General features: G+C 44.1%; 1 protein-coding gene across 1 annotated transcript in view; it reads right to left on the bottom strand.

The window, feature by feature from the left end:
* The window catches only part of LOC110798745 (probable RNA methyltransferase At5g51130), a 29,271-nt gene extending 7,183 nt beyond the window's left edge, over positions 1 to 22,088 (bottom strand). Inside the window, exon 1 of the mRNA XM_022003942.2 lies at positions 21,986 to 22,088. The gene's annotated coding sequence lies outside the window, so the exon portion shown is untranslated. The remainder of the gene's footprint in view (positions 1 to 21,985) is intronic.
* Between the last annotated feature and the right edge of the window lie 1,208 nt (positions 22,089 to 23,296).

Genomic DNA, 23,296 nt, shown 5'->3' with positions numbered 1-23,296 from the left:
CGCAGAGAAGAGAGGAGGACCAGGCGAAGGCTGAACGAGCAGCCCAGTGTAGAAGTGTCCAGACCCGAAAGAGAGCTCCTCCCCTTGACAGGAACACACCTGACGTCGAGATGGATGGAAAGCACGTGGGACACCCAAAAAAGGGCACAACAACAACCAGATTGGTTTGCAAAACCATCGCCTACTCCAACAGCTCTCCAAAGCGAATCGACTACTCGTAACACTCGGATCCGAAGCTCGGTGCTCAGCAGGTTGAGGCCCTCGGTCCACTCAAGGTTAAGACCCTCGATCCATACGAGACTCGGGGTAGGCGAATCAAGCAGATCTGGCGAACGACCCGAGGTCAGTAGCCGAGAAAGAAGAAGAGACAGGAGGCATGATCGAACCCCTAGCCCCCATCGTACGCCCGAACGTTCTAATCACAAAACCTCGGCGAACGAGGGCATCAGGGCTAGACTCGGGAAAAGAATCATGACTCCCACGTCATCCCCTTTCTCGGACGAGCTGATCATGGAAGAGATACCAAAGGTAAGACTGCCAGCACACCTGACGTATAGCGGAATCACGGATCCAAGGGATCATGTCATCTCCTACGAGCAGCAAATGTTCTTGAGTCCCTACTCCGAAGCATGTTGGTGTAAATATTTCCCAACCACGCTAACCGGAGTGGCGGGAGAATGGTTTAGATCGCTGCCGAAGGGATCGATCAAAAGCTGGAAGAAGCTGAAAAAGAGATTCTGCACACAGTTCGTGAGCAACAATCGCCCCGAGCGAACCACGGCAGAACTGACCTCGATCCAACAAGAAAAAGACGAAAGTCTAAGAGAGTTCATGGCCAGATTCATGAAGGAATCAACAAACATACCAAACTTACAGCCATATGTGGCCATCTTCGCCTTGAAACACGCGCTCCAGGAAGGGAAATTCCGTGATAAGCTCTCGATGAAAAACCCCTCCAAAATAGCCGACGTGCTCCAAATGGCTGATGCGTTCATCAGAACCGAAGAGTTCAACAAAGCCGCTGCAAGGTTGAAAGGATCGTCGGATCCGAGAGACACAAAAAATACCCAGAGCAAGCCCGAGGGCGGCTCAAGGAAAGGGAAGGAGAAAGTAGGAGTTAGAGAGACGAGCCCGAAGAAAGACGGGAGAAGGGGTGAACTTCAACCCAGATACACTAACTACACTCCACTAACTCTGCCCCGAAAAGAAATCTTTAGCCTCAACAGAAATGATGAAAAGTGGAAACTACCTGGGAAGCTCAAGTCCAACCCAGCTCGGAGAAACAAGAACAAATGGTGCGAGTTTCATGATGACTTCGGTCACCACACCGAAGAATGCAACTCGCTGAAAGACAACATTGAGGACCTTGTTCGTCGAGGCTACCTGAAACAGTACTTGTTAGACCGAAGGGAGGAAAAAGAAAAGGCCGCAAGTGGCAAACAACACGAGCAACCCCAGAAAAGGGGCTACGAAGCAACAGGGCACAAGAAGAATGACATCCTAGTGGTGTTCGGGGGACAGAAGTCTGGCCAAGCCAGCAAGAAACACCTGAGAGCTCTCACCCATCGAGTCAACTTCAGCACAGTGGGAGACAACCAACCACACCCCCCGAACATGACCTTCACTGCCGATGATTGCTTCGGAGTCCAGTACAAACATGACGATCCTCTAGTCATTTCCATGGACCTCAATAACCACAACGTACACCGAGTGTTGGTCGACGGAGGAAGTGCCGTCAATATCATCTTCAGAAACTGCTTCGAGCAACTGATCCTCGAAGAGTCAGAGGAAGCATTGACGAAAGTCAGTTACCCCCTGATCGGATTCAACGGATCCGCAGCTATCCCTCGAGGAAAGATCACCTTGCCAGTCACAGTGGGCGAAGGCCAAGCAGCAAAAACCCTTCGGGACGAATTTCTGGTGATGGACTGCGATTCCCTATACAACGTAATCATGGGAAGAACCATGATTCACAAGATGCAAGCAGTCCCCTCCACATACCATCAACTGATGATATACGTCTCGGATGCAGGATTCGCCGAACGAATTAGAGGTGATCAAGAGGTTGCGAGAAGAACCTGCCACACCGCCGTCCGAAAGCCCAAATTAGGAGACGGTTCGGAGACGGAGAAAGATGCTCCAGGAGAGGAGAGTGAGGCAAAAAGGAGGAAAGCAGGCATGAGCACCTTATCTCCCGCAGAGGTCGATGCCCGCCCCGAAACCCTGTCTCCTGAACCAGATCAGGAAATGGAGGATATCTTCCTCGAAGAAGGTTCAGACAGGAGCGTCCGAATAGGCAAGGGCCTAAGCTCGGGGCTCCGAATCGATTTGATCCAACTACTCAGGGATCACAAAGACATTTTTGCATGGTCGGCAACAGATATGCCAGGGATAAATCCGAAGCTGATTTGTCACAAGCTGGACGTCAACGCCGAAGCTCGGCCAATCAAACAAAAGAAGAGGAATTACTCCTCGGAGAAAAACAGAGCCATCGCCGAAGAGGTGAAAAAGTTGCAAGAGGCCGGATTCATCGAGCCATGCATGTACCCAAAATGGTTGGCCAACGTGGTGATGGTCAAGAAAGCGAACGGCTCCTGGCGAATGTGCGTGGATTTCACAGATCTGAACCGAGCCTGCCCCAAACAACATGCCCCCCTGCCAAGGATAGATCAATTGGTTGACTCCACCAGCGGCCATGCACTTCTCAGCTTCATGGATGCCTTTTCAGGCTACCGCCAAGTGTTCATGCACCCCGACGACAGGGCAAAGACAGCATTCATCACAAGCGCAGGAGTGTTCAACTACAAAATGATGCCTTTCGGCTTGAAAAATGCCGGAGCCACCTACCAGAGGCTAGTTGATCACGTCTTCGCCGACCAGAAAGGGAGGAATGTCGAGGTCTATGTGGATGACTCCATCGTAAAAAGCATCAAGGAGGAAGACCATGTCAAAGACTTGGCAGAGACCTTCGGAAATCTGAGGAAATACAGCATGAAGCTGAACCCAAAAAAATGTGTCTTCGGGGTGAAGTCAGGGAAGTTCCTCGGATTCATGGTGAGCGAAAGAGGAATCGATGCGAACCCAGACAAAGTCCAAGCGGCATTGGATTTACCCGAGCCGAAGACCAAGAGAGATGTGCAGAGGCTAACCGGCAGGTTAGCCGCACTAACAAGGTTCATATCAAAAGCCTCGGACAAGGGAGCCCCCTTCTTCAAAGCACTGAAACCAAAGAACCTCCCCGGGGGAGAAGCAGAACCAGTCAAGAAAAAGGGGGTCCCGAGGAAGGTGGATCCCGAACTGATATGGGAACAGGAGCAAAAAGAAGCTTTTCAGCAACTCAGAGCCCACCTAGCTCAACTGCCGACACTGGCCAGACTAAAGGAGGGGGAAACCCTGTACCTATATGTCGCAGTCAGCCCTGGAACCGTCAGCGCAGTGCTTCTTCGGGAAGAAGAGAAGAAGCAACAGCCAATCTACTTCACCAGCCGAACACTCACAGGGGCCGAAACTCGGTACCCGCTCATCGAGAAAGTCGCATATGCAGTAGTGGTAGCTGCACGAAAACTGAGGCCATACTTCGACTCCCACCAGATCACAGTACTAACTGACCAACCGCTCGAGAAAGTACTCGACAAAATAGAGAGGTCAGGAAGATTGGCTGCCTGGGCCTTCGAACTATCAGAGTTCGGCATCAAATATCAGCCGAGGACCGCAATCAAAGCACAGGCGTTGGCAGACTTCTTGGCCGAGTGCTCATACCAGGAAATGCTGGATGATACGAAAAGCACTTGGGAGGTCTTCACTGACGGATCTTCCACAATAAACGGCTCAGGAGCAGGAGTTGTACTAATCCCCCCGACGGGGAAAAGCATAGAGTATGCATTGAAGTTCGGCTTCAAAGCAACTAACAACGAGGCCGAATATGAGGCCGCAATCGCAGGGATAGAGCTTTGCTTATCCCTGGAGGCCGAGCATGTTTGCCTCAAAACTGATTCCCAGCTTGTAGCCAACCAGATCCGAGGGGAGTATGAGGCCAAGTGGCCCAGCATGACAGCTTACTTAGCAAAAATTAAATCCTTAACGTCAAAGTTAAGATCCTTTGAAGTCATTCTCATCCCCCGAGGACAAAACACGCAAGCAGACGCACTGTAAAAACTCGCAAGCTCAACACTCATCGACCTAAACAGGTCGGTCCACGTGGAAGTTCACCAAGAGAGAAGCATTGACTTGCTACCCACCACAGTATGCAGTTTACGTACCGAACCCAGCTGGATGGACGCAGTAGTTGCATACAAAGAAAGGGGAGAGCTTCCCGAAGATAAGCTGCAGGCGAGAAAACTGAAAAGATTCAACAAGTGGTTCATCATCAGCGCCGAAGGAGAGCTCATGAGGAAATCATTCTCCGCTCCGCTGCTAAAATGTGTGGGACCAACAGACGCTGACTACATCCTAAGAGAAATCCACCTCGGGATATGCGGAAACCACATCGGAGGCAGGACATTGGCACATAAAGCCCTTCGGGCCGGATACTGGTGGCCCACTATGGTTTCCGAGGCAAAGCAGATGGCAAGGAAATGCGAGAAATGCCAAAAGTTCGCACCAGCCATCCATCAACCAGCTCAAACCCTACAATCAACACTGTATCCCTTACCATTCGCACAGTGGGGGTTAGACATCATTGGTCCCTTCCCCTCAGCTACGAACCAGAAGAAGTGGTTGATTGTAGGAGTCGACTATTTTAGCAAATGGATCGAAGCTGAAGCTGCCTCCTCCATCACCGAACCTCAGGTCCGCAAGTTCATATGGCAGAACATCATCACAAGGTTCGGCATACCAAGACTGATGGTCTTCGACCACGGGAAACAGTTCGACAACACCCCGTTGCAAAAATGGTGCAAACAGTTCGGCATACACCTAGCTTACTCGGCAGTTTGCCACCCACAAAGCAACGGGCAAGCCGAAGCTGCTAACAAACTCATCCTCAATGCACTCAAGAAAAGAGTCGAGGATGACAAAAACAAATGGTTAGAAGAGCTACCCGGAACGCTATGGTCCCTTCGGACCACTGAGAAAGAAGCTACCGGGCAAACACCGTTCCACCTTGTATATGGATCCGAAGCTGTCATCCCTGTGGAAATCGGAACAAAAAGCTTGAGGATCCAGGCATACAACAGGTATGATGGGCTCCAAGGAGAAAGCAACAACCAACTTCTGTCCGAAGCTCTCGACCTACTGGACGAAGCTCGGAACGATGCGAGGACACTCAACGCAGCTTATTTGCAGAGGGTCAACAAGCATTACAACCGAAGAGTCAACGCCAGACCCCTAAAAGTCGGTGATCTAGTGCTCAGAAACGCCGCCTCGGTTCAGAAAGGACGGATCCATGGCAAACTCTCAGCCACTTGGGAAGGACCATACATCATCCATTCCGAAAAAAGGCCAGGCACGTTTATGCTGAAACAGTTAGATGGAACAATCTTGAAGAACCATTGGAATACCGATGTTCTCAAGAAATATTTTGTATGATCTCTGTCTGTAAGCCAAGTAAGTTGTTTAATTAGAAGAGGAAAGCCGTTGGCACCATGTGTTTCATTAAACCTATCTCTATATTTATTGTCCCTTTATATATACATGCAGCCTCGGATCTGATCAATCCGAGACTAAAAGCAGGTTGACTTTGCCCATTCCTTGATAAAATGCAATAAATGACCAAATCATACACTTCAGGGAATCGTCCAGAATCCTCGGATTCGCGATACCCAGATAAACCTTGTTCGCAACAAACAGTCGCTCGAATCAAGTTATAAAACTTCGGCTCAGATCGCCGAAGTCATAACTAAGAGGCAGACTTGAAGGAAATAATGCCCTTGGTCCAAGTATGCATTCTATGTTAAGTCTAATAAATACGGTTCAGTATTAATTAACAAGTTAATAATTCAGTGATATCAAGTGAGCTGAATGCCTAGCTAGAGGCCGCTTCAGTTCAAGTGGAATTAATGATATTAATCCACAGCTTACTCTTGACTGAACCCGTAGGGTCACACAAATAGTACGTAAACGGATCAAGTATTTAATGGCATTAAATACTCTATCTATGGATATTCGGAACCGACGGATCTTGGTTTCAGTGGGAGCTGAGATCGTCACAGGCAAGAAATGAATACTCCGGAAACGATGATATTACCGGAAACGGAAATATGGATCGTATCGGAAATATAAATATTATCCAAGTCGTAGATGTTGCCGGAAACGGAAACATGGTACGTATCGGAAAATATTATCGGAAATGGAAATATTACCAGAATCGGAAATATTGCCGGAAACGGAAATATTGTCAGAATCGGAAATATTACCGGAATCGGAAAATAATTCCGGAAACGGAAATATTAAATATTTGTTCGAAACGGAAATTAATTCCGGAATCGGAAATGTTAAATATTGTTCGTATCGGAAATAAATTCCGGAATCGGAAATTTAATCGGAAGCGTATCGTACGAATAAGCATCGGACGAGGCCTGCCGGACGAGGCCCAGCACGAAGCCAGGCCATCGCCCAGCAAGCCAAGCGCGCCGCACAAACAGCCACGCCAGGCCCAGCGCAAGGCCAGGCCCAGCAGGCCGTGGCAGCGCGCACAGCGCGCGCAGCGCGCGCGGGAGCTGCGTGGGCTTGCAGCTCGCGCAGGCCTCGCTGCGTGGGCTGCTGCTCGTGCGCACGCATGGGCGGCCCATCGTGGATGCCGTGTGTGCGTGTGTAAGTGTTTGTGTTCGTGCACGTTTCCTAAAACGTGCAGAGTTCGGTTAATGATTAAATTCCTAATTCTATTTGATAAATTAATTAAATTAGAGTTCTTGTAGGATTCTAGGTTTAATCAATTTGTATCTGAATAGGATTCCAATTCCCTTTCCATACCCCTATAAATATGTGGCCAGGGTTCACAATTTATAATGAGTTTCAAAGTATTCAAAGTGAGTTTTTGAGAGAAAAATTCAGCCACACATCTTGCTCAAAAGTGCCGAAAATTCTAGTACCTTAAGGGCGATTCTAGTTGGTCAATCTTAAGGCGGATCCGGACGTGCTGTGGACTATCTACGGAGGGACGACACTTGGAGTCCTAAAGACTTGTTCTGGTTCGGTTCGGGCGCAGCTAGGGAGGGCACGCAACAAAGAGTATGCATCTAAATTATGCTATATGATTATGTGTAAATAATATGTAATCCTGGGTTAATGGTTGTTTCCGCATGATTTATGTAATATCATATGTATCATAACCTAACAGTGGTATCACGAGCCCCTTATTATTTTCATAATCTAAATTGCATGAACATGGTTAAATATTACAAATTTGCAAGAATTAAAAGGGGTGATTAATTTTCGTAATTGTTAATTAATTGCAAATTGCGTTTATTTAATTATACGTACGCAGTTTTTCGGCAGTTTCTTCGTTACTCATCCAAATCGAGTGATTTTTGTGTCCATTTCGCATGTAAAAGGCATTCTAAAATTTTGACAAAAATAGTATTTTTCTGTCGAACCCAGAATTCTCAAATTCGAAGCCTAACTATGACTTTTCGAAGGTTTTAGTTTTTCGAATGCAAAATTTCGTAAATTTAAGATGTTAAATTAAATATTTGCGATTCTTGTTGATAAATCTTGAATTTTTGATTGACCTACTGTATATGTTTAACAAGTTTGAATGCCTAGCCTTGTTAATTATGCAATCTAATTTGTAATTATGATTAATTTGTTGAAAATTAGAATAATTTAGAATTAATTTGATTTTCATAATTAATTATAATTTAATTAGAAACCTATGATTAAAAACCACCATAAAAATTGTAAATTTATGATAAATTTTAAATTTTTATGACCTAGACTTGAATCCATAACAATCGGAAATCAATTGGATAATAAACTTTCGATTTTTCGCCCTAAAATTATGAAATTAATAATATTTATTAATTTGTCATTAATTTTATAAATTTTAAATTTTTTATGCGATTCGTTCATATAACTTGCACGCACAAAGCAATGGACGCTTCGTGTTACCCTTAAGGGTGTTGTATAGTGCGGGCATGCGACGACGAGCAAGGGAGCTCGTCGCCCGTGCGGCACGAATGCAATGAGCAAGGCATGGTGCACGTGCACAAGGCAGCAGCCCTGCCTTGTGTCGTGGGCCACGAGCAATGGACGAATGGGCATGGGCGAAGGGCGAGCCAAGGCAGTCGCGTGTGGGCAGCAAGCGAGCTGCGCCACAACGCGCACTGCCTCGCGCAAGAGCGCGCAGCCTCGCGCGCAGCGAGCGCAAGCTCGCGTGCCACGAGCGCTGCGCCCAGCGTTGCTCGCGCGCACAGCGAGCGATGTCGCGCGCCCAGCGAGCGATGTCGCGCGCCCAGCGAGCGATGGCTCGCACGCACAGCGAGCGATGTCGCGCGCCCAGCGAGCGATGTCGCGCGCCCAGCGAGCGATGGCTCGCACGCACAGCGAGCGATGTCGCGCGCCCAGCGAGCGATGTCGCGCGCACTGCGAGCGATGGCTCGCGTGCGACGAGCGCTGGCGCGCGCGCAGCGTGCAATGGCTTGCGATGGAAATGCAGCAGCTATGCGACGAGCGCATGGGCTGCGCGCACATGGCCAGCGATGGCTGTGTGCGGGCGGCCCATGGGCGTGCAATGCGTAGGGTGTTTGCGTTACGATTAGATCGTTTTGAATGTTTAATTTGAAAATTTCAGTTCACGTAATTTTAATTAATTTTAAAATTAATAATTTAAATTATTTTCTTGGATTTTAATTTTGAATATTGTAATTATAATAAATGTTATTTATTCTAATTATTTTACTAAAATTAAAATCATGAATTAATTTAAATACGACTGAAATTAAATTAAACTTTTTGGATTCAATTATAAATTTATATGATCTTTAAATTTTAATTAAATTTGTATGTTTCCGGTTAGACTAGAAATACATTTTTATGTTTAAAATTAGTAAAGCATATGAATTTATTGGTTTAAGTGGGAGCGTATTTTAGTCATAAACTCTTGATTAGGTCTACAAATCCTTAAGGTTAAAACAACTTGATTAGAATTAATAAGGACTGAATAATTGGTAGATTATTGGTGCCCTTGATTAATTGCTGCAAATGTTTACATGATGCATAATGTGTTTTACTAACCAGCTATGTGGGCCATTCATGATAATGAATGGGTGAATGGTATATATTGTATATGTACTGTTTTGCAGGTTATGAAGTGACTAGTATGGCCCAAATAGGATAGAAAATATGGTCTGCGTACCATTAATTTGAATGTAATTGGTCTGAAGTACCAAAGTTATTTTTCAATTCAAATATGGTCTGCGTACCATCAAATAGTTGTAATTAGTTATAGCTTATCCTATTTGAAGAAAATGGTGCCTCCCACGGAGATTTTCAAGACGGACTTTGAAGTTAAAGCTTCAAGATGAAGTCGGGCCATACTAGATCACAAATATCTTATGCATGCATTAAGTTATTTATTGCTTTTAAATATGTCTTAAAATGCATGAGATCAAAAGCTTGATTATGTTGCATGATTAAGGATTTTAGTTCACTTAAAATCTAACCAACATAGTAAGAGCCTTAAGTTCCAAACTTAAAAATTGAGTTAAAAGGTGCCATGCCAAAATATACACTTGCTTGGATATCCTTTACATCAATCTAGTAATAGTTTTCGCTCAGCGAGGTGTTACTTATTGGTCCTAAAGGGGCAAGGTACACAAATAATTGTGAGTACATGTTAGTTTTGGTGAAACTCAACGATATAAGTAAGGAGTCCTTTTATGTCGTGGAAAAATCGATAGGTTTACCTAATAAGTTCTTAGACGTACCTATCAACCAAGAATAGTTTCTAGACTATTAGCAAAAGGCTTTTGCTTACCTAAGATGTTCTAGGATTAAGTCGACAAACTGTGCTTAGTTCTTCAATGATTTTAGGATCTTGGAATCATTTTATTCACACCTGCCGGAACACATAATTTGAATAAAATGCTTAATAAACATTGAATTATGCATGTATGCTAGAATTTAAGTTTATTAAGAGAAACTGTGAATGGTTATTTATTTGTTTATTCTTTTCAATTGTAGTTTTAATATGGCAAACAACAATCAAAACATCATCATGGGTTCTGAGCTTATGGTCAAGCTGAACCTGACAAATTTTCTTGAATGGGAAGCTAAGCTAGTTGAAATAGTCAAACTCAATGGACTTGAGTATGTACTGTCACATCCCATGCCAAGCTACTATGCCAGAGACATGACCCCTGAGAGATTTTACGCCTGGGATGCGGATCTCAAAAAGGTTACGAGTCTCGTGCTGAACAATATCCCTGATGATTGGGCTAAAAGGTTTGTAGCCTATGAACCTTTTACGCTCATCAAGAATCTGAGGGATATCTGTCGTGGAAGTACGGAGGACAGGGACCTGAACGTCCATGAGTTGATTGAATCAATGTCTGGTCTAAAGGTTAGTTCTCCCAACAGGTGTTATAGGATGGAGGTCCAAGAAACACATGTTCAGCTCCTTCGCACTAAACAGAGGGTATGCGTCCCACTGAGGTTCCATGTGGATCTTGTGTGTTCATATTTTGATCGCCTAAGTCTACTAGGAACACCAATAAGCGAAAGGATGGCAGTCTCTGTCTTGCTCAATACACTACACAGTGGGTTTGGTCGCTTCAAGCAACTATACCTAAGTGAACCAAGAGAAGAAACAGTTGCAGAATTTATTCACCTTGTCAGAAAGGCTGAAATAGTACTGGACTGTGAAGCCAAAGATTTACTCAAGGCTAGAAAGAGACCATTCAAGAAAGGTGGAAAGTCCAAGGGCAATGCTAAATCAAAGCAGGACAAGTCCACATCAAGCTGTCTTTATTGTGATGGAATAGGCCATTACAAAAGAGAATGTCCAAAGCTAAAGGAAGATCAGAAGAACGGAACAGTCGTTCCATCTTCAGGTATTTTCGTTATAGACTGTATACTTGCTAATTCAACTTCTTGGGTATTAGATACAGGTTGTGGCTCACACTTATGTTCCAATCCACAGGGACTAAGAAGAAGTAGAAAGTTAAGCAAGGGTGAAGTCGACCTACGAGTGGGAAATGGAGCACGGATTGCTGCATTAGCTGTAGGAACTTACTATTTGTCGTTGCCCTCCGGGCTAGTTTTGGAACTGGAAGAATGTTTCCATGTTCCAAGTCTTACTAAAAACATCATTTCAGTTTCTTGCTTAGATGCTAAGGGATTTTCCTTTTTAATAAAAGGCAATAGTTGTTCGTTTTATTTTAAAGAGATGTTTTATGGATCTGCTAGATTAGTCAATGGACTTTATTTATTAGATCACGACAAACAAGTATATAACATAAATACCAAAAAGGCCAAAAAGAATGATTCAGATCTCACCTATCTGTGGCATTGTCGATTAGGCCATATAAACTTGAAACGCTTAGAAAGACTTCAAAAGGAAGGAATTCTAGAACCATTTGACTTAGAGGATTATGGTAAATGCGAATCATGTTTACTTGGCAAAATGACAAAGCAACCTTTCTCTAAAGTTGGAGAAAGAGCAAATGAACTATTGGGTTTAATCCATACAGATGTATGTGGACCAATGAGTACAAATGCTAGAGGTGGTTTCAGCTACTTTATCACTTTCACTGATGACTTCAGTAGGTATGGTTATGTCTACCTAATGAAGCATAAGTCTGAATCCTTTGAAAAATTCAAGGAATTTCAGAGTGAAGTAGAGAATCAATTAGGCAAGAAGATTAAAGCACTGCGGTCTGATAGAGGCGGTGAATATCTGAGCTATGAATTTGATGACCATCTGAAAGAATGTGGAATTCTATCAGAATTGACTCCTCCTGGAACACCACAATGGAACGGTGTGTCGGAACGGAGGAACAGAACCTTGCTAGACATGGTCAGGTCAATGATGGGTCAGGCCGAACTTCCATTAGAATTTTGGGGACATGCACTAAATACAGCTGCACTCACTATAAATAGAGCTCCGTCTAAAGCTGTCGAAAAGACTCCATACGAATTATGGTTTGGAAAGCCTCCAAATGTGTCTTTTCTTAAGATTTGGGGATGTGAAGTATACGTCAAACGATTAATTTCAGACAAACTTCATCCAAAATCTGACAAATGTATCCTTGTGGGCTATCCAAAGGAAACAAAGGGGTATTACTTCTACAATACATCTGAGAACAAAGTGTTTGTTGCTCGAGATGGTGTCTTTTTGGAGAAGGATCACATTTCCAAAATGACAAGTGGGAGAAAAGTAGACCTCGAAGAAATTCGAGTCGAACAACAAACTCTAGAGAATGCTCAAGATGACATTCAGGATGAAACTCAGAGATCTTTAGAAGAATCTGGTGAGAATCATGGTCAATCTAGAAATGTTACCCCGCGTAGATCGCAAAGATATAGATCTCAACCGGAAAGGTACTTAGGTATTTTGACGAACGAGAGCTATGACGTTCTATTACTTGAAAGTGATGAACCTGCGACTTACAAACAAGCTATGACGAGCCCTAGCTCCAAGCAATGGCAAGAAGCCATGCAATCTGAATTAGACTCCATGTCTGAAAACCAAGTATGGGATTTGGTCGATTTGCCAGATGGCTACCAAGCCATTGGAAGCAAATGGGTTTTCAAACTGAAAAAGGACAAGGATGGGAAACTTGAAGTTTTCAAAGCTAGATTGGTTGCAAAAGGTTACAGGCAAGTCCACGGTGTGGATTACGATGAAACCTTTTCACCAGTTGCAATGCTAAAGTCTATTCGAATAATGTTAGCAATCGCTGCATATTACGATTACGAAATATGGCAGATGGATGTCAAAACTGCTTTCTTAAACGGCGTTTTAACAGAAACTGTGTTTATGACACAGCCTGAAGGTTTTGAGGATCCAAAGAATGCTAAAAAGGTATGCAAGCTAAAGAAGTCAATCTACGGATTGAAGCAGGCATCCAGGAGCTGGAATATACGTTTTGATGAAGCAGTCAGTGACTTTGGTTTCATCAAGAACGCAGACGAATCTTGTGTATACAAGAAGGTCAGTGGGAGCAAAATTACTTTCCTAGTATTATATGTCGACGACATATTGCTTATCGGAAATGACATTCCTATGTTGAACTCTGTCAAGATTTGGCTTGGGAAATGTTTTTCGATGAAGGATCTAGGAGAAGCACAGTACATATTGGGCATCAAGATTTACAGAGATAGATCTAAAAGGATGATTGGACTTAGTCAAAGCACTTATATCAATAAGGTGCTTGATAGGTTCAAGATGGCGGACTCCAAGCGAGGCTACCTACCCATGTCTCATGGAATGACTCTAAGCAAGACTCAGTGCCCAAAAACACTTGATGAGGGTAGACGAATGAATGGGATTCCATATGCATCATTGATTGGTTCAATAATGTATGCTATGATATGTACACGCCCGGATGTTGCGTACGCACTCAGTGCTACGAGCAGATACCAGTCAGACCCAGGAGAGGCGCATTGGACTGCTGCCAAGAATATTCTGAAGTACCTGAAAAGGCACAAAGATGACTTCCTGGTCTATGGTGGAGATGATGAATTAATTGTTAAAGGCTATACGGACGCAAGTTTCCAAACCGACAAAGATGATTTCAGATCACAGTCTGGGTTTGTCTTCTGCCTCAACGGAGGAGCAGTAAGCTGGAAAAGTGCTAAGCAAAGCACCATTGCGGATTCTACAACTGAAGCGGAGTACATTGCTGCACATGAAGCAGCAAAGGAAGCTATATGGCTAAGGAAGTTCATAGGTGAACTTGGTGTAGTCCCCTCCATTAAAGGACCAATAGCCCTGTATTGTGACAATAACGGAGCTATTGCACAGGCAAAAGAGCCTAGACACCACCAGAGAGTCAAGCATGTACTTCGTAGATTTCACCTTCTACGAGAGTTCGTTGAAAGAAAAGAAGTCGAGATAAGAAAAATTGGAACTGATGACAACATATCAGATCCATTAACTAAACCTCTGCCGCAAGCGAAGCACAACTCGCACACTGCAGCTATGGGAATCAAGCATATTGGAGAATGGCTTTGATGTCTCTGTTTAATGTTTTAAAGTTTCAGAGTTTAAATCTTTGTAAAACATTATTGGTTAATCATTCACAATAAATGAAAGGAATTCATTTTTCCATTTAATTTATGGTTTATTAAATGATGAGTCCCTTCAATTTGACGATATATTCAAGATAGACTGTCAGGACCAGTCCTGTGACTAAGAAATGTCTATCAAGTGAACTTGAATGTCAAAGGTTGAAAATGGTCCCTAATCGAAGTTTTGTATAAAATTGGACGCATAGAAAACGTTAGACGATTAGAATGCAAGATGACTAGTAGTTCTGTTTCTTGAACTATGTGGACATGGCAATGTCATAATCATTTGCATAGATACTTAATTTGGGAAGACTAGTATCGGACAAGACCTATGAAACTTTACTGTAAGAGATGAAAGTCTGTCATAAGTAAATTTCATTAAATTATTAGACACTAAATCCTCAATACCTGAGTGATTTGAGATTACTTGTTTGAGAACTGGTTGCTTTGACGTTGACCAACCGTCGCACCGTAAAAGGAGGCTATAAAGGCAACGCTCAGGTAATCACCTATCAAACGAAGTCTAATCTCAAGATCGCAAGATTGGGATTGTCCTCCCATAAATCGGGATGAGATGCTTAAAAGTTGTACAAGGCCACTCGGAGAGTTAGAAACTGTGAAATGCATGGCCGTGCTCGGATGAATCATAGGCTATGATTATCTGTTTATTTGATCAGTTGAACTCTGAAACCGAGGAACACCTCTGGACATAATAAGGATGACAACTCTTACCTTATGTTCAAGAGCAAGCATCGAGCGACAAAGGAATTAGGAAATGCACACTTGTCCCTAAGGACAAGTGGGAGACTGAAGGAAATAATGCCCTTGGTCCAAGTATGCATTCTATGTTAAGTCTAATAAATGCGGTTCAGTATTAATTAACAAGTTAATAATTCAGTGAGATCAAGTGAGCTGAATGCCTAGCTAGAGGCCGCTTCAGTTCAAGTGGAATTAATGATATTAATCCACAGCTTACTCTTGACTGAACCCGTAGGGTCACACAAATAGTACGTAAACGGATCAAGTATTTAATGGCATTAAATACTCTATCTATGGATATTCGGAACCGACGGATCTTGGTTTCAGTGGGAGCTGAGATCGTCACAGGCAAGAAATGAATACTCCGGAAACGATGATATTACCGGAAACGGAAATATGGATCGTATCGGAAATATAAATATTATCCAAGTCGTAGATGTTGCCGGAAACGGAAACATGGTACGTATCGGAAAATATTATCGGAAGTGGAAATATTACCAGAATCGGAAATATTGCCGGAAACGGAAATATTGTCAGAATCGGAAATATTACCGGAATCGGAAAATAATTCCGGAAACGGAAATATTAAATATTTGTTCGAAACGGAAATTAATTCCGGAATCGGAAATGTTAAATATTGTTCGTATCGGAAATAAATTCCGGAATCGGAAATTTAATCGGAAGCGTATCGTACGAATAAGCATCGGACGAGGCCTGCCGGACGAGGCCCAGCACGAAGCCAGGCCATCGCCCAGCAAGCCAAGCGCGCCGCACAAACAGCCACGCCAGGCCCAGCGCAAGGCCAGGCCCAGCAGGCCGTGGCAGCGCGCACAGCGCGCGCAGCGCGCGCGGGAGCTGCGTGGGCTTGCAGCTCGCGCAGGCCTCGCTGCGTGGGCTGCTGCTCGTGCGCACGCATGGGCGGCCCATCGTGGATGCCGTGTGTGCGTGTGTAAGTGTTTGTGTTCGTGCACGTTTCCTAAAACGTGCAGAGTTCGGTTAATGATTAAATTCCTAATTCTATTTGATAAATTAATTAAATTAGAGTTCTTGTAGGATTCTAGGTTTAATCAATTTGTATCTGAATAGGATTCCAATTCCCTTTCCATACCCCTATAAATATGTGGCCAGGGTTCACAATTTATAATGAGTTTCAAAGTATTCAAAGTGAGTTTTTGAGAGAAAAATTCAGCCACACATCTTGCTCAAAAGTGCCGAAAATTCTAGTACCTTAAGGGCGATTCTAGTTGGTCAATCTTAAGGCGGATCCGGACGTGCTGTGGACTATCTACGGAGGGACGACACTTGGAGTCCTAAAGACTTGTTCTGGTTCGGTTCGGGCGCAGCTAGGGAGGGCACACAACAAAGAGTATGCATCTAAATTATGTTATATGATTATGTGTAAATAATATGTAATCCTGGGTTAATGGTTGTTTCCGCATGATTTATGTAATATCATATGTATAATAACCTAACAAGACTAGCGATCTCTTGCCTAGGTTTCCGAACCACAAGAGATCGGAAGAACAATCCAGACCTCTGAGCAGATCGACGGATTTGAAGAGTCTGGAAATTAAAGAGTCTCTTAGCAGATCTACGGATTTGAAGAACTCGCAAAATTAAAGAGTCTCTTAGCAGATCTACGGATTTGAAGAACTCGCAAAATTAAGGAGTCTCTTAGCAGATCTACGGATTTGAAGAACTCGCAAAATTAAAGAGTCTCTTAGCAGATCTACGGATTTGAAGAACTCGCAAAATTAAAAAGTCTCTTAGCAGATCTACGGATTTGAAGAACTCGCAAAATTAAAGAGTCTCTTAGCAGATCTACGGATTGGAAGAACTCGCAAATTAAAGAGTCTCTTAACAGATCTACGGATTTGAAGAGCTCGCAAGATCAAAGGGTTTTTAGCAAGTCTACAGAAAGAAGAGCTCGAAAATCTACGGATTCAAAGACTTAAAACTGCGGAAGTACAAAAAAATTTGAAAAGAGGCAGCCAAATAACAAACATTCATTTTTCATTCAATATCTAGGGGAAGTACAAATACATCAAACAGCTCGGTACATACCCGAGGACCCTCAAAAATTGAAAACAAAATGAAACAGTTAAAATCGGCAGCCATCAACAGACAATACCGGCCTACCGAAGTACTAAGAAAGCAAAAAGAAACAAGTACAACGCAGCGCCGAGGCAAAAGGGGGAAAGGCAAGCACACATTCAGAAGTCCTCAACTGGAACCGACCGACTCTGAAGAAGACGACTGCCCGAATCCCTAACTCTTGGGAGTCTCAGGAGCAGCCCCTAGGGGAGCATCCTTCGAAGAACCCCCAGCAGTAGTGTCACCTTCGGAATTCGCCTTCTGGGCCCGAGCCTCTGCAAGAGCAGCTTGGCGTTCAGCTTCAGCTTCGTCCCGATCAGCCTGGCACTCCACCAAGTGATCCTGGGCCCTCATCCAGAGAGGAACTTTCTCATTCCAAGGGAAATGAGGCATATGCTTCGCAAACATGCGCCGAGCACCCAGGATGCCATTCCAGTACTGCTCTCTACACTGATCAGCAGTGTAGAGGTCAACTCGCTCTTGCTCCAACTTCCGAATGGCCGCATCCTTCTCTCGGATCTTCAGCTGGAGAACGGGCACCTTGTCAGCTTGATTCTGAATAATCTCCCGATGCTTGACAAACTGCTGAAGCCTCGCCTCCGCATCATGGCTCTGCTTAACGGCCGCCTCAAATTTAGATGTCATCTCCTTGAGAAGTCCGTCTTTTTCTTCAAGTTCGCTCGCAAACTTGGCGGCCATTTCTTTCCTCTCCTTGTCGAAGGAAGCTATCTTTTCAGCATCCTCTTCGACTTGGAAAGTGAGCTTCCCAACTTCGGCCCCGATCTGTTCAGCCGATGCTCTAGCCTCACGACTGTACTGAAGGTACAGTTGCTTGACCTCCACCAGCTCGGAGAAGAGCTGCCCAGCCTTCTGGTCCAAAATAGGGATATCACGAGCATAAGCCTCCTGATATCTCCTCAGTTGTCTCTCCTCAACCGAGCTACACTCGGAAGCGAACGAGGACCAGAAAACAGCCTGGGAGAGAAGGAAGGATGAGGAAAAGTAGGAAAAACATAAAACAAAAACGCAACTCAAAAGAGAAAATCCAACACTTACCTCATTCAGATAGTACTGGGCCATCATAGCCGGGTTCCTCTCTTAAGCTCCAGGAACCCTCCACTGCGGGTTGGCCCGAAGAAGATTCTCCCGAGCAGCTTCGGGACCCACCAAAGATCCCACATGAGCCATGGGGTTCTCCCCCAAAACCGGAGCCCTAGCATAGCGAGCCATCTCCTCCCTTACCTCCTCGGGGATCCGTTTCAGCGGAACATCCGAGCAAGGGTCAGCGTGGATCAATCTATCCAAGGCCGAGGTCGAACTAGAGCCCAAGGTCGAGTGGCGCCTCTTCCTCGTCAGACCCTGTTCGGGCTGCTCCTCCTCAGCAGAAGGAACCTCCTTCTCAGCCTCGGGAACCTCAATGTGTGCTTCGGTGAGGTCCACTATCTCCTTATCTGGACTTCTCTCTCTTTCGAGAGAAACGTCAGCAGATTCCTTCTTCTGCTCGGCCACGATAGGGGCATCCGAGCCAGGAACAAGGTCGGCTTCAATCGCCTCCATCACCTTGGTGATATCCTGAATCTCGATCCCTAAAGCAGCAGACGGCTTCAGCGGAGAGGGGATGGTATCTTCCTCAGCCAACGGTTGATCCACGGGCTGCGGTTCCGCAACCACCACACTCTTTAACTTCTGCCCTGGCAAGGGCATGAAGTGAAGGAGATTCTTGGGAGGAGGCATGTCTTCCGAAACCGTTTCCTACAAAACAAGCGTTCAAAGGTCAGCTTCGGAAAAGGGAAGGACGGACTACAAGAAAACTCCAAGTCAGAGCAAATACCTTCTCCGAGGACTGAGAAGCCTTCGCCTTCTTCGGATGCGCGGAAGACCTCAGAAGAGTGCTACCCTTCCTTTTCTTTTGATCCTAAAAAGGAGACCAAGGGTCAATAAATTTAAAAAGAAGACAAAGGAAGAAATAAAGGAAAAAAAAGGTGAAGTACCCGGTTCCTAGATAAAGAGATATCTATCCGAGCCGGAGATGAAACCGAAGGAACGGCACGTGGCACAGCGTCAGTCCCCGGACCCTAAAAAGATGGTCCAGGACCAAGACGTTAGCCGACGGCCAACCAAAAAGAGAGACAAACAAAAAAACTTCGGGAGATAGATACACTCACCGGATCTGAAGTTGTCCTCAAATCAGGAAGCACGACCTTCATTGGAACAGCTTCGGGAGAGGAGGCAGAATCCCACGGATCAGCTCGAACTTCGGATATCCGAGCAACACCCGAAGGAGACAACACGTAATCCTTCAAGCGAGGATTACGAGGATTCTCTTTCCCGAACTTGTAATCAGGAGCCGAGTCGTGAATAGTCTTCAGATCCAAAGAGATTCCCAAAACCACAGGATCAAGGCAGCTAAAGCCGTACTCTGCAGAAACAAAGCACAAAACGAGTCAGTAAAACGAGACAAAAAGGAGGAGGACAAACTCACTGAAACACGGTCCCAGCCGAAAGGCACCTACCCCTGTCAAAAATCCTGCTGAGACCGGCAACAGCAAGAATGTCCACCCGCAAGATATAGTTGAGGTTCGGGAGCCAGCTAGACGGCAGTTTGTAGTTGTCCTCCCGAGCCAAAAACCACTGGAGGAGATCCACGTAGTGGTGATGGTTCCGATCCGGAGCAGCCACGCTTCCCATATCAGGATCAGGAGTCACAAACCACTTCGGAGGGCGATAAAAATTGGGATGCTTCGGATCCGTCGGCACGCGAACGAGCAACCACTCCGTCTTCCAATTATGGTCAGAACTGAGGTAAGGGTAGGCCGTAATATAGTTCGGCTCCCCTTTTCTTCGGGACTTTTTGTTGATGATGGTCCACCAACCATACCCATCCCCCTTGGAAGCGTGATTGAAAGACAGATCGTGGAGATCCCGAAAAACGGCGACAGAACAGGGAAAGTTAACAAAATCGCACACCCATCTAAATCCGATGATGTGCCTCATAGATTTGGGTGTAAGTTGGGCCAAACTGATGTTGTACGACACCAGGAGCTCGGAAATGAATGGATCCAAGGGAAAACGGAGACCGTTCTCCAAGTGATGAGTATACACAGAGATGAACCCCCTCGGCGGATGAGTCACCCGAGGACGCTCCTGATCGGGAAGCTCGCACCAGTACCCCAAGGCGTGCTGGATTCCGTATAGCTCCTCGGCCCTCCGATGGTAGTTCCCCAGCTTCGCCTCCACCAACCAGTCACCACTGACCGATTTCTCCAACGGACCATCGATCTTAGTGGTCTCATGCAAGATCGGGGCATACTTGCCCTGCGGATCAGCTTCAGTCCAATAAACTGGAAACTCAGGGTAAGGACGGCGTACACCCGAAGAACCAGCTTTCTTTCCAGAAGTTGCGCGTTCAGACACACTAGACCCGCCAACAACATCATCTTTGGAAGCATCCCAACCAGTCGAACGCCTCTCCACCGGCCTCTCCGAAGGCCGACCCCTTGAAGTTTTCTGTACCCTTCCCGAAGGCACATTCTCCCTCTCACTAGAGGAGCCAACGACAAACTTACTTTTGCCCCTATTCTTTGCCATGGTCGCGAATTCTCGGTCTAGGGTTTAGATTGAGGAGTAGAAGGAAGAACGAAGAAGTAAGGAGAATTCATAAACAAATTACCTTTTTCCGAAGCGGAATTCGCCGATAAAACGAACAACACAAGTTCCCGAAGTCTAAAGCTGGCCGAATTTCGTAGATCTGAAGAAACTCAAAAACCGCGATCGCCGGGAAAAGAGAGGAAGTTTGTTTAAAAGAGAGAGAAAGTAAAGTTTGAAGGAAGTTTAGCGTCCGGTATTTATAGAGAAGGGAAGCGTATCAACTTCCTTTCGACCCACGATCTCCACGACACAATACAAATCCCAACACTTGTCATCAATGCAAATCATCCCTTTTCAAAAAAAGAGAGGGAACTTTTGGACTTCTGACAACTGGAAACCCACCCATTTAATTCTAAATGGACCGGGTCTGGGGGGCATGTTGTTTGGGCTCCCAATTGATTCTCAATTGGGCCACTAAGTCCAAAGCCCAATGGCTCTAATCAAACAGCATCAAACCTACCAATGGCTAGTCAGCCATCCATCAAGGCCCAAGGCCCAATAATAATAAATGACCTATGGGCATTTATTATGCAAACACTATAAATAGGCCGCCAAGGCTCACACCTCAAGGTACGTCCAATTTATCGCCTTAAGACTACTCTTCTAGAGAACTTCTCTCTAGAATCCGAGCATCGTTCTTACTTAGGCATCGGAGGGGCTTTCCTCGGAAACACCCCCGAGGCTAGTGACTTTGCTCTTGTGCAGGTGAATTCGGACTCGACTCATTCAAGCAAGCAAGATCTTCAACACATACGAAAGGGCCTTCATTCGAAGCCCATTGTTTCCATCTTTACAACACCGGAACAGTAGTGGTCTGATGTTTGAGATAAGCTACATGATACATTGCATATTAAAGATAAAAATGGCGGTTAAAAAGGCTGAGAATAATATTCCACCTCAACCTCACTGGGTTTTATGCTATTCTATGATGGCCATTTCCTGCATTTGATTGTCCTTTCCTGCTTGTAACACTTTTCGGTTCATTGATTATCTCTTTCGTGAACATTGTCAACTACAACTTCTTCAAAAAAAATATCAAACTCTTTTGAGCATTTTATCGAACATGTGGCATGCAATATAGAAAATTTTCGAACAACCCAATAAAATAGTGAAATTTCACTTAAAAATTCAACATTACATGAACAATTATCAACGGAAACATCGATAATAAACAAAGACCAGAAAATTATAGATGATAATAAGAACACAGATGAAGCACAACTGCCAAATTAAAAATTGGGGTTGATTAAATTCGAAAATTAGATTTAAAGAAGAAAATTCATAAATTATAAAAAAATACAAGCAGGAAACTTACAGAAACGTTGAAATCTTGTGAGATTCAATCGAATTTGAATTAAGCTCAAAGAACAGAGAGGGGTGAGAGAAGAACGAAGGAGAGGAAGAGAGCAAGGAGGCGGTGTGTATTCTGCAATTGAGGGGAAACGGTAATTGTTACCGTGGGCTTTAGAGCAGTAACGAAGTAGGGGAATAAATTACCTCTCCGGTTACCGCATATTTCAAACCAAATACGAAATAACTTACGGAGTATAACGTAAACGGTTATCTGAATCCGTTTCCAACTCTAAAAATTTGCATACCAATCATCCCCTAAGGGTTTATGACAATGATAACTATTTACATACTCTTTCTGTTTTCTAAAAACCTTCTTATTTAGGCATTATTGAAAAAAGGTGTTTTTCAGTTGGGTAAATAGAAATTGGTCTAATTGGTGTTTGCTACGCCTATCATTAGTGAACCTGATAAAACTGACCCGGATTCGATTACACTATTCAATTGACCAGAAATGATGTCCGAAAGTTATTCCAAAATCGGGAAATGATTTGAATTGAAATCGAAATCAAAATAGACATGTAATCCACTTGACCCGATGTGACATTATATCAAATTACCAAGTCTAAACATTAGTAGACAATCTTACGGTTCACTCATCAAGACATAACCAATATGAAGTATATTAATACTTGAAATAGCATCGGTTCACTCATCAAGACATAACCAATATGAAGTATATTAATACTTGAAATAGCAATTTTGTAACGCATTGTAGAAATTTCATCACTTTCTCCATTAATTATTAATCTTACGATTGAACGATCTGACCTTGACAACCTTTATTAATCTTTTATCATGTACTGGTCCTCTTTTCTTTTACTCCTTTCCAAAGAAAACCCCCTCTTTAGTGAGATGATCAAACTATAAGAAGTGCTATTGGAAATTTGGAATTGGTGACTATTTACGGTAGTGTTCTCTTCACCTGAATTTCACTTATCTTATCTTATCTTATTGGCCCTGAACTTATCTTATTTTATCTTATCTTATTGACCCTTATCTTATCTTATCTTATCTTATCTGAACTTATTGACCCTTATCTTATCTTATCTTATCTTATCTTATCTTATTGACCCTTATCTTATCTTATCTTATTGACCCTTATCTTATTGACACTTATAGTATTACCTTATGTAATATTTACCTCACCTTATCTTATCTTATCTTATTGGCCCTGAACTTATCTTATCTTATCTTATTGACCCTGAACTTATCTTATTGGCTCTGAACTTATCTTATCTTATTGGCCCTTATTTTATCTTATTTTATCTTATCA

This window comes from Spinacia oleracea, chromosome 2, assembly GCF_020520425.1.
Source record: "Spinacia oleracea cultivar Varoflay chromosome 2, BTI_SOV_V1, whole genome shotgun sequence".
Taxonomy (NCBI): Eukaryota; Viridiplantae; Streptophyta; class Magnoliopsida; order Caryophyllales; family Amaranthaceae; genus Spinacia; species Spinacia oleracea.
This window is presented reverse-complemented; position numbering and strand designations above follow the sequence as displayed.